The 9,427-nt window shown below is 38.5% G+C and overlaps 1 long non-coding RNA gene across 1 annotated transcript; it reads right to left on the bottom strand.

Annotated features, from left to right (window-relative positions):
- Window positions 1–3,794: 3,794 nt before the first annotated feature.
- Window positions 3,795–8,512, bottom strand: LOC103476615 (uncharacterized). The gene is made up of 3 exons (XR_535508.2): window positions 8,290–8,512; window positions 7,744–7,796; window positions 3,795–4,117 (listed from the first exon to the last, which is right to left on the bottom strand). It is a non-coding gene; the product is annotated as an uncharacterized LOC103476615 (long non-coding RNA).
- Between the last annotated feature and the right edge of the window lie 915 nt (window positions 8,513–9,427).

Genomic DNA, 9,427 nt, shown 5'->3' with positions numbered 1-9,427 from the left:
AGCAAAGTTTAACCCTCTCACTCATTTGCAGCCAAACACTTAAATATTGCTATTTAATGAACACAAGTTCATACCTAATAACAGATTGACATACACACCAGACTTCAGTTTTCTTCTATTTGAAATCTCAAGGTACAACATCCTGAGACACTGAAATTCCACAATATTTCTAGAAAAGATTAGTATGTATAGCTAAGCAATACCAGGTTGATGTTAGCATGTTAGTTCATCTGGTCATGTGGAAATGACCAGATGACCCTGGAAATTATGGTCAGTTCTTTCGCCCAGACAACCTATGATACTTACAACTGAGGCTCATATTTTGAAGCTAAAAGGAAGCAGATCTTGACTTGCACTGATGTTAAGATCAAACCATTCCAAAACCATTGAGGAAGATGCCAGCATTTACCAAGTCCTCAATGGTGAACAAGGAGGCAGTGTTCACCACTGCCTCCTTGTTCAGCCACCAGAAGCTTCTTGGCCAGAAGAATAGCCAAGAAGCTTCTGGTGGCTTTGGAGGAGCTGCGGGGAGGTGGGAGAGTCTGTTGATACAGATTCTGTTGGACAGAACCTGTTCTGTTTGGAAGGGTGGCACAAAAATAGAGATTGTTGAAAGAAAACTGCGTCTGCAATTTGGCTTGAGGCAGGAGGCGATTTCCACTGATGAACCAGCAACTGGATGTTTTTAAACGTAGTATGAGATACAGTGTGGGCATTTTTCTTCTACAAGGACAGGGAACCAAGTCTGAGTTGATGATTAGGATGGAACTAAAAACATGACAATCCAGGAGGGGAACTTGATAGTCTGGTAAACCCAGTTATATTTTCAGGTAGTGGGGTTCACTTTCACACATCATTGTTTGGTGAAATAAACTAATTTCAATACAGCTGAAAAACCAACTCATCCTGGAGAAATAACTTTGTTTTTTTATTTACATATTTTCATTTGTCAATAAAAACATATATTTTTGTAATTCCAATTTGTGCAATTTTATGGTCAATGGAAATGCAGCTGGTGTTTGTGGTGGCCATGGAATTTTGTCACTTGAACACCAGACGCTCCTTGTTGCCAGAAAAAAAAAAATCTTGTTTTTTATTTGACTTGAGACTAGATTAAACTGGAACCGTTCCACATTTTTATCTGAACAGATTCAGAGATGCCACCTGATGGAGAAATTAATTAGAAGGATAGAAACTAAAACAAATGAAAGCTGAGATTAAAGGTCAGAATTCCTCCTTTATCTTGTTTGTCCTCCATTTGGGAGTCTCAGGTCAGACCTGGTTCCGATCCGGACCCGATTCTGTGTCAAACACGTCTCATACCCATCTGCACTGCCTTGTTGTGAGACCCCTGAGGTATGAAAAGCCTCCCACCCCCTCTTCCACCGCCCCGCTGTGCCCTCCTTAGCTGATTAGGCCGCTCATGCATGTCCATCCCGCTGGGCAGAAAATTGTGGTGTCCAATCCTCTCTGCATCCAAACCCTTTTTTCCCCATTTTCACATTTGTGTCTGCATGTTGTCACTGTTCTCCACCAGTGACAACATGGTGGAGATCAGGGAGCCAGACAGACAGTGTTGGTGTAATGAGTGGAACAGATTTTCTTATTGATATGATAGTCACTTTTTTAGCAGCAGCACTAGAATTTTGTTTGCCTAATTTTAGAACTAAACTCAGTGTGATATAATGAAACAGTTTTTTTATGACGATTATTTTAGTCGTCTCCCTCTCCCTACCTCTTTGCGTCAATTACTTTCTGCCGTCACCTCCAGCAGGTCACATGGTGGTTTCCACACCCACCAGTATTAATTGCATTGGACAGACTTATGCGCTTCTGGATGAGCACATAATGGGTTTTTATATGTCCAAGTGAGATGGACGATTCATTGAATTTCCATTTTAATCAGCACGTCAGTAAGCAAGCAATCCTATTATGGAAAAGGAGGACACAAGGGCCACTTCACAACCTCCCCCTCCATTCCTTCATCTTTCTCTCTTAGACGGCAAATTAATCATCTCTCTAATGCCGCGAGAGGCTAAACTTTTTTTTTTTTTTGTTGACTGTTCCTAATTTAGGAGAAGATATGTTTAATTCACCTAGTCACTCTATGCCCAGTGTCTGGCTGAAGGACTAATCTGATTCTGTCTTAACGGAGGTGGTTTTCACACAGATATTTTAGAAGCTGACATACAATCACATTAGTTCTGTACAAATGTGCTCACATGTACACTGAGAATCAAACCGAAGCTCCAGGAGCCATCATCATTCCTGAAAATGTCTCTTCTTCCTCCAAATTCAGTATTGATGGACTGTAGGAGGAGGAGGGAAAGAGAAGAGCGGAGAAACACAATCATTATTAACAGGGCAGGGAAGAAGAGTGTTTGCTGAGAAAATGGCCAAATGAGAAAGAATATGGCTGCCAAACCTCTAAACCTCTGCCAGAGAGCTGGAGCTGTCTCTCACAAACACAAAGGTCTGCTTTTTATTTCCACGTCCTCCATGGAGCTGACGTGAGTACAGCAAAGTTTTACACCTGGATAAATCTGCTTTGTTTTTGTGGGTATTTTTTGTACAAAAATATAATGAAGTTTAAGAACCATGGAAGCCCATTCTGGCCATGAAAGAGAAAATAAACGCCCAACAGGTGGTCACAATTACAAACTTTTATGTTACATTTACGAGTTTTGAAGTCAAAATTTTGAATCTTAAAGTCAATAGACCCTTTTCACAGTGACGTCAGACAATGGCTGCCATAACTCGAAACGGTGCATCTTTGCTTCCGGTGTGATTTTGCCTCGGAAAACCTTACTGAAAAATTCACGGATACTCATTATCTTAAGGATATGATAAAAGGTAAGATTAATAATAACAGCATTTAAGTGTTAGATAGCTGTTATTACTCATTGTCAATTCACCATTCTCTGACTGTGTATAAAATAAACAGCCTCCGATCGGAGAGTAAACCAGCTAGCAGCATCTTTAGCCACATTTTCCCAAATGTATACACCGCTGCTGTGGTAAAAGTTTTACTAAAATCACATCTTCCAACACCGTTGTTTAGAAAAGCATTTTAAATATTGATTTAAGCGCCATCTGCCAAATAATTTACATATTCTGATGTGATTCATAATTTCTCATTTGTTATGTTGTCCAACTTTCTCAACAGTAACCAACCTAACAACCTACCATATCTGAGATGGTCTTGTTCCTCTGTCTATGGCAGGTTCAGTCAATCAGCTGTGGGACATCTGCTGCCTAACCTCAAACTATCATGGGCCTCTTGATCTAAAAGGAGACAAACCAGTACAGAGCCTCCATTCTCCTGCAAGCCGCACTTCTTGGATGAACACTCACTTACTGCAAGCAGCTGTGTTAGAAATGAAATCTTTATGTATCTATTCTGTAGTTAATATCTATATGTATCTATTAATAAATGAATTGATGTTGTGTAGAGTTCTGTAAAAACTATTGTAAATAGCTTCTCTTGAGTAATCTACATATGTGCAATTTTTACATTTAAATTGCTTCCTTTTGTAAATTTTACACATCTGGCAACGAAGTATGTGGAGGAGAGGAAATGCTAAAATTAAAGCTGACATTGTGCACCGGTTTGTGGCTGATCTTTAAAACATCCATCCATCCATCCATTTTCTTGACACCCTTGTCCCTCAGTGGGGTCAGGAGGGTTGCTGGTGCCCATCTCCAGCTCATGCTCCGGGCGAGAGGCGGGGTACACTCTGGACAGGTCGCCAGTCTGTCGCAGGGCATTCTTTAAAACATCTAATAATATTAAACACTGAACATGGTTACTACATTGCACAAACATAATTACTACAGTTAACAATTTAAGTCATTGATAGAGAAAATGTATTTACAAAAGGCATATCAATTTTATTTCAGCATTATGTACTCAGGGTTTACAACTTAAGAAGACATCCATGTAGGGTCCTTGGTGTGTGCCAGTCTGCAGTGAACTGGTGGATGACAGAGACAATGGTATACTGTAGTGAGCAGTTTGAAGCAGAAGTCCCACCATGTGATCCACAGGGTTTTCCAACCTGAGCATAAACTTTATGGACTTTGTTTCCACAGGCACCACAGCAGAATCAAGTGTAACCTGTTAAAAGGGATATAAAGTTGTTACTCCTATGTTATCAATTTTCTATAAATCAATCAATCAAATTTTATTTGTATAGCACATTTCAGCAGCAAGGCATTTCAAAGTGCTTTACATAATTAAAATAAAAACAGCATGTGACATTAAATACACAGTGAGAAAGAGAGAGATTTAAAAAATCTCCTAGTTTAGTTCTGGTTCTGGGGTTAACCAGGTCCAGTGTGTGTCCCTGAGTGTGTGTTGCTTGTTTGACATRTTGTGTTAAACCAAAACTCTCTAATATATTACAGAGCTTTTTAGCCCCTCGGTCTTGGGGGTTGTCAACATGAATGTTGAAATCACCGACAATTATCAAACAATCATAATCAATACATATGAGAGATAGAAGCTCATTCAAGTCCGCAAAGAAATTTTTCACATATGTTGGTGTTTTGTATAGAGTTAGCGTCAAAGTTTGTTTGTAGCCTTTTACCTCGATACCAAGATATTCAAAAGACATAAAATTACCCAAAGAGAGTTTACTACAGTTTATGGTATTCTTAAATATTGAAGCCACGCCGCCTCCTTTTTTGTGTTTTCTATTTTCACTTAAAAATTGTACGTAGGAGGCGTTGATTCAATTAGTACGATTGCTTCATTATTGTCATTCAGCCATGTTTCTGTCAGAAATAAAACATCAATATTATGCTCAGTGATGAAATCATTAATTAACAGAGCTTTAGAACAGAGAGATCTGGTATTTAAAAGAGCCAATTTAAGTGACTTGGAGGATGAAAGCTCTTCAGTCTGAGGTTCCTTTAGGCAGGGAATCAGTCTGAGGTTTGAATTAAGACCACTGTTTTTTGTATTTTTGTTTTTTGTAACTTTTCTTGTAGTGATCCGGACAGGTATTGTCCTGATATGCAATGTCGGGGGGCCAGACACATTCTGGAGGAAGACGGGTGTAAGGATAATATCTGGACCCCGGTCTCAGACCTCAGAAACGCAGAGYGCTGGATCCTCAGGGAGGTCAGAGGCAGGTGGCTTAGATGAAGTGAGAGTTGTGCCGAGGCGAACCTGTTGATCCATACTATCCAGCTTGGAGGAGAAAAAGTCCGTCCGTATTTCTTTCTGACCTGAATGCTCCACCAGCATTTTCAGGCGGCTCAGGCGCAGCCCGACTCTCTTTAGTGATTCACTTTCTGAGAAACTCTGATCTTGTGAGTGAGTGTAGGAGCAGAGACGGAGGGGGGAAGGAGGAGGGAGGGGGGAAAGATGTGGGATGGGGGAAGGAGGAGGGGAACCAGTCATTCTGTTTACAGCCAATGTTTTATCAGTTTGTATTGGAATAGTTTGTTCTTGATATGTGGAGGGCTCCATCCTAGTCAGATGTCCTTGAGCCTGTTCTTCTGAAGCTATCATTGTTGTTCTTGTTAATAAAATGAAAAATGTTTGCAGTGAGCAGCCTTATTCCATGTTTGTTAAGATAGCAGTAGTTGCTATCTTAACAAAGATAGCAACTACTGCTATCTTTGTAGCAGTAGTTGCTACAACTACTGCTACAGTAAGCCATGGCTACAAGTAAGCAATGGCTGCTTACTTGTAGGAAGTAAGCAGCCATTGCTGCTTGCTTCCTACAACCGCAGGAGGTATAAAAAACTTAACCTTCTAATCATAACCTTTGATAAATATTCATTAGAGAAATGTGACGTTAATGAGCTAATATAGATAGATAGCTCGTCACATTTCTCCAATGAAACGTTAATATCTATATCTAAAACGGCGTCATAACTTCCTCATGTCTTGATCGTAGCAAGAGTTTGACTTCTCAGGACGTGGTGGAGTAGCGGGTGTTTGGCATAACTGTTAAGTTTTGGACTTGTGGCTACAGGTAATGTCGCTACTTAGTGGGTGGTGAAACTAGCGTAAGTGACAAGGGTTTAATACGATCATGCATTTTACATGATGGGTGGCAACCCCAGTCTATACTATAAAAATGTGATTAAGATTAGAGCCTAAATACGTTCTATTTCCAAAACTGAAAGGCTATGTAATGTTAGCCAGATAACAAATTACTATTGCTATCCTAGCATATCAACTAACAGCTAGAAAAAACCAAAACACGTACCTTTGTAGTCAAACTGGTATCAATCAGCGAGGAATTTGTCCATTTTAGATTATGTTGATGAAGAAAAACTGTTTGCAAATAGTGATATATCTTCAAATCATATTTGTGGCAGCAGCTTTAGAGTCCAGAAACAGCGTTAATAACTACACACACCGGAACTAAGGATACACCGTTTCGAGCCATAACGGAAGTTGTGTGACGTCATGTGAAAAGGGTCTATTAGAAGTCAAAGTCTTAACTGCTTAAAACTTTTAAAATGTATTACAACTTTCATCCTCATTATTATGACTTTTCTTGGAATTGACTTTAAAACTACAAAATATGACTTTTATTTTAGGAATTATAACTTTATAGATCAAAAGTGCGATTTTTCTTCTTGTAATTGACTTTTAAACTCTAACATGTTTCCTAACATGATTAACAACCAGTTTACATTCTGGTTCTGTTTTCACTCCACAAGTTTTACTCAGATCTGAGAAACTGGAGCTACTGCTGGCACAGAATCACACCCACACTATAATAACAAAAGAACCTTGCATTCACTGGGTGAGTTCAGGACTTAATGGCCATTGCTGCTTAGTCAGCTGAACCTGAAACTGACACTAAGCTACATGATGGAGAGAGACAGAGGGGAAAGCGATAAGGCAGACAGAAAGGAAGATTGATTAATAAGAAGAGGGAGAAAGCATTCATCCATCCATCCATTTTCTGTACACCCTTGTCCCAAGTGTGGTCAGGAGGGTTGCTGGTGCTTATTTCCAGTTAACGTTCCGGGTGAGAGGCAGGGTCACCCTGGAAAGGTCACCACACACACACACACACGCACACACACACACAACTAGGGAGAATTTGGAGAGGCCAATTAACTTGACAGTCATATTTTTGGATTGTGGGAGGAAGCCGGAGTACCCAGAGAGAACATGCACTGGGAGAACATGCAAACTCCATGCAGAAAGACCCCGGGCCAGGAATCGAACCCAGCAACAGCTCTACCAACTGCGCCACTGTGCAGCCTGGAGAAAACATTAAAAGAAAAAAAAATGCTGCTGAAAAGAAAGGAGGAACAAATGAGCAAATAGCTTCAGTGGCCAAGAGATTACTTCCTGACATTTTAGATTAAAATACTCAGAGAAAGAGAGAGATGTTCAAAACAAATGCTTCTAAGAAATAGCTAAAACATGTAGTAAAAAAAGCAAAAAAAACATGTTCATTTAAAGATGCAGGGATTACAAAAATAATCTACTCAAGCACTGTACCTTTATGGAAATTCAAAGTTACTTTTGCAATAGCAGAAAAAGTCACATGGGTTTGTTTTGTCCAATATGCAAAACAGTTTTGCAGTTTTGTGCAAAGGACAGAACTGGATAGAAAATTAAAGGTTATATCAAAGAAATTTAAAAAAAAAAACAGGAAAAACTACAATAAAATAAATTCTGAACTTTTTTTTTTTAAAAGTTCAACAAAACATTTTTATGGAACATTTGTTTTGCAAACTGGTTAATTGTTATGGCTTCATTACCTTGTTGTTTTGGCTGCAGTGATATGGTGAAACACGGTGGTGACAGCATGATTCTGAGGGAAATAAATGAATTTTCCTCAGCTGCCTTAAATAAATATACAAAAGTGCAACTCGATTACAAGAACATGGAACCTAATATTACACCTGCAAAAATTATAATTAACAGTTCAACTTAAAATTACATCTAATGCAGTTGGAATAAATTAAGCCACTGACTGTGTGTTTTATACCTGCTAAATGTTAGAGCACAGAAATAAAAATTAGAGTGCACTGATTGCAGTTTACCAGCCGATCACTGGAAAAGTAAAGCGGAAATATAAAGGGGAAGAATCATGTATTTTTCAGCCACTTAGTTACTTGACTGTGCTCTAAAATGGCACTATGTTAACATCAGTTATTAAAATGCTACTATATCAAATATTAAATTAAACTTCACAATTTAACACCTTGGGGCTCTCCGTTTCTTTAAAAGCTCCTGTTCTTTCTGAAACATCAGGAAGTCATCCCTTCATGGCTCCTCTATTAACCCTTTAACGATGTTCTTACCAGTGTTACAATGAGAAGTAGCTCCTGTAACCAGCTCAGCTGAGGTCCACCTGGTGTTTTTCTAATTGTTGTTTGCTAGGCTGAAGGAGCCAACAGCAATTTGCTCACATTTGTTCTGTGAGGTGAGAGCTCTGAGACTTGGACCAAGCTAAGCCTAGCTCCATCCGCCTTCACCCAGGCATTGTTCACAGTTGAATGGTTGCCATGGAGATTAAAGGATTTCTCAAACATGCATAAAAAAAATCAAGGCAAAGCTCCAGGTTTGTTTTGGCTAAGGGGATAACATAACAACATGACATAAAGCACAAAAAGCCGATTTTACATTATACTGTCCCTTTAAAAAACCTGACCTGGTGATTCCAATTCTTTGTCTGGAAAATTGCCAAATATGCCTGGAGTTAGTCATTTAACACTTACTAACACTAAATTGATGTCAGATCTTAAATATTAACTCTCAAAGAGTATTTTTATAACTTCATAAGAGTTATTTGTAATTGATGTTAAATATACATTTTATTGTTTTAAACTAAAAATTCTTTGGAAAATAAACATTTAATAAAGAGGCAATGATTTTCTGAAATGCATTTATTTCAAAACATACAACATAATTAAAAAACATGGAATAACGTAGTTTCATGTCATACATGTCGCTTTCATTCACATATTACTAATCAAAAGGTCTAAGATACGTCAGCTGTGCAATACAAAAAACTATATGCTTAATACATTTTTCTTCAATACAATATGTATGATATTGGCAGAGAAAGTAATGCATGGAGTTCATGTAATATGATATACATGAACTGGTATGAAATAGTAAATAGTAAATTTTATTTAACATAATTAAACACTTACAGTACAGAACAGGCCAACCTGGTTGAGAGCCATCATTTCTTACCCGGTTTGTGGGAGCGAGAGGGACTGATGCTGACAATTGGTGATTCATCTTCAACCAAACTGTTCTTCTACATCTATAAAAAAAAGCCAATAAATTGATTGAAACATCCTGCAAAATGCATATGAGAAGGCAAAACAACTGGAATAATGACAACATAAATTCTATCGAGTATCAGTGCGGCATATGCTTTCAACAAGAAAAAACCTTTTACAGTAGAAAAAAAAAAAACGGGATCAGAAA

The sequence above is a fragment of the Poecilia reticulata genome, linkage group LG15, assembly GCF_000633615.1.
Source record: "Poecilia reticulata strain Guanapo linkage group LG15, Guppy_female_1.0+MT, whole genome shotgun sequence".
In the NCBI taxonomy this organism is placed as follows: domain Eukaryota; kingdom Metazoa; phylum Chordata; class Actinopteri; order Cyprinodontiformes; family Poeciliidae; genus Poecilia; species Poecilia reticulata.
The sequence above is the reverse complement of the archived record's forward strand: the minus strand, read 5'-3'. Positions and strand labels throughout refer to the sequence as shown.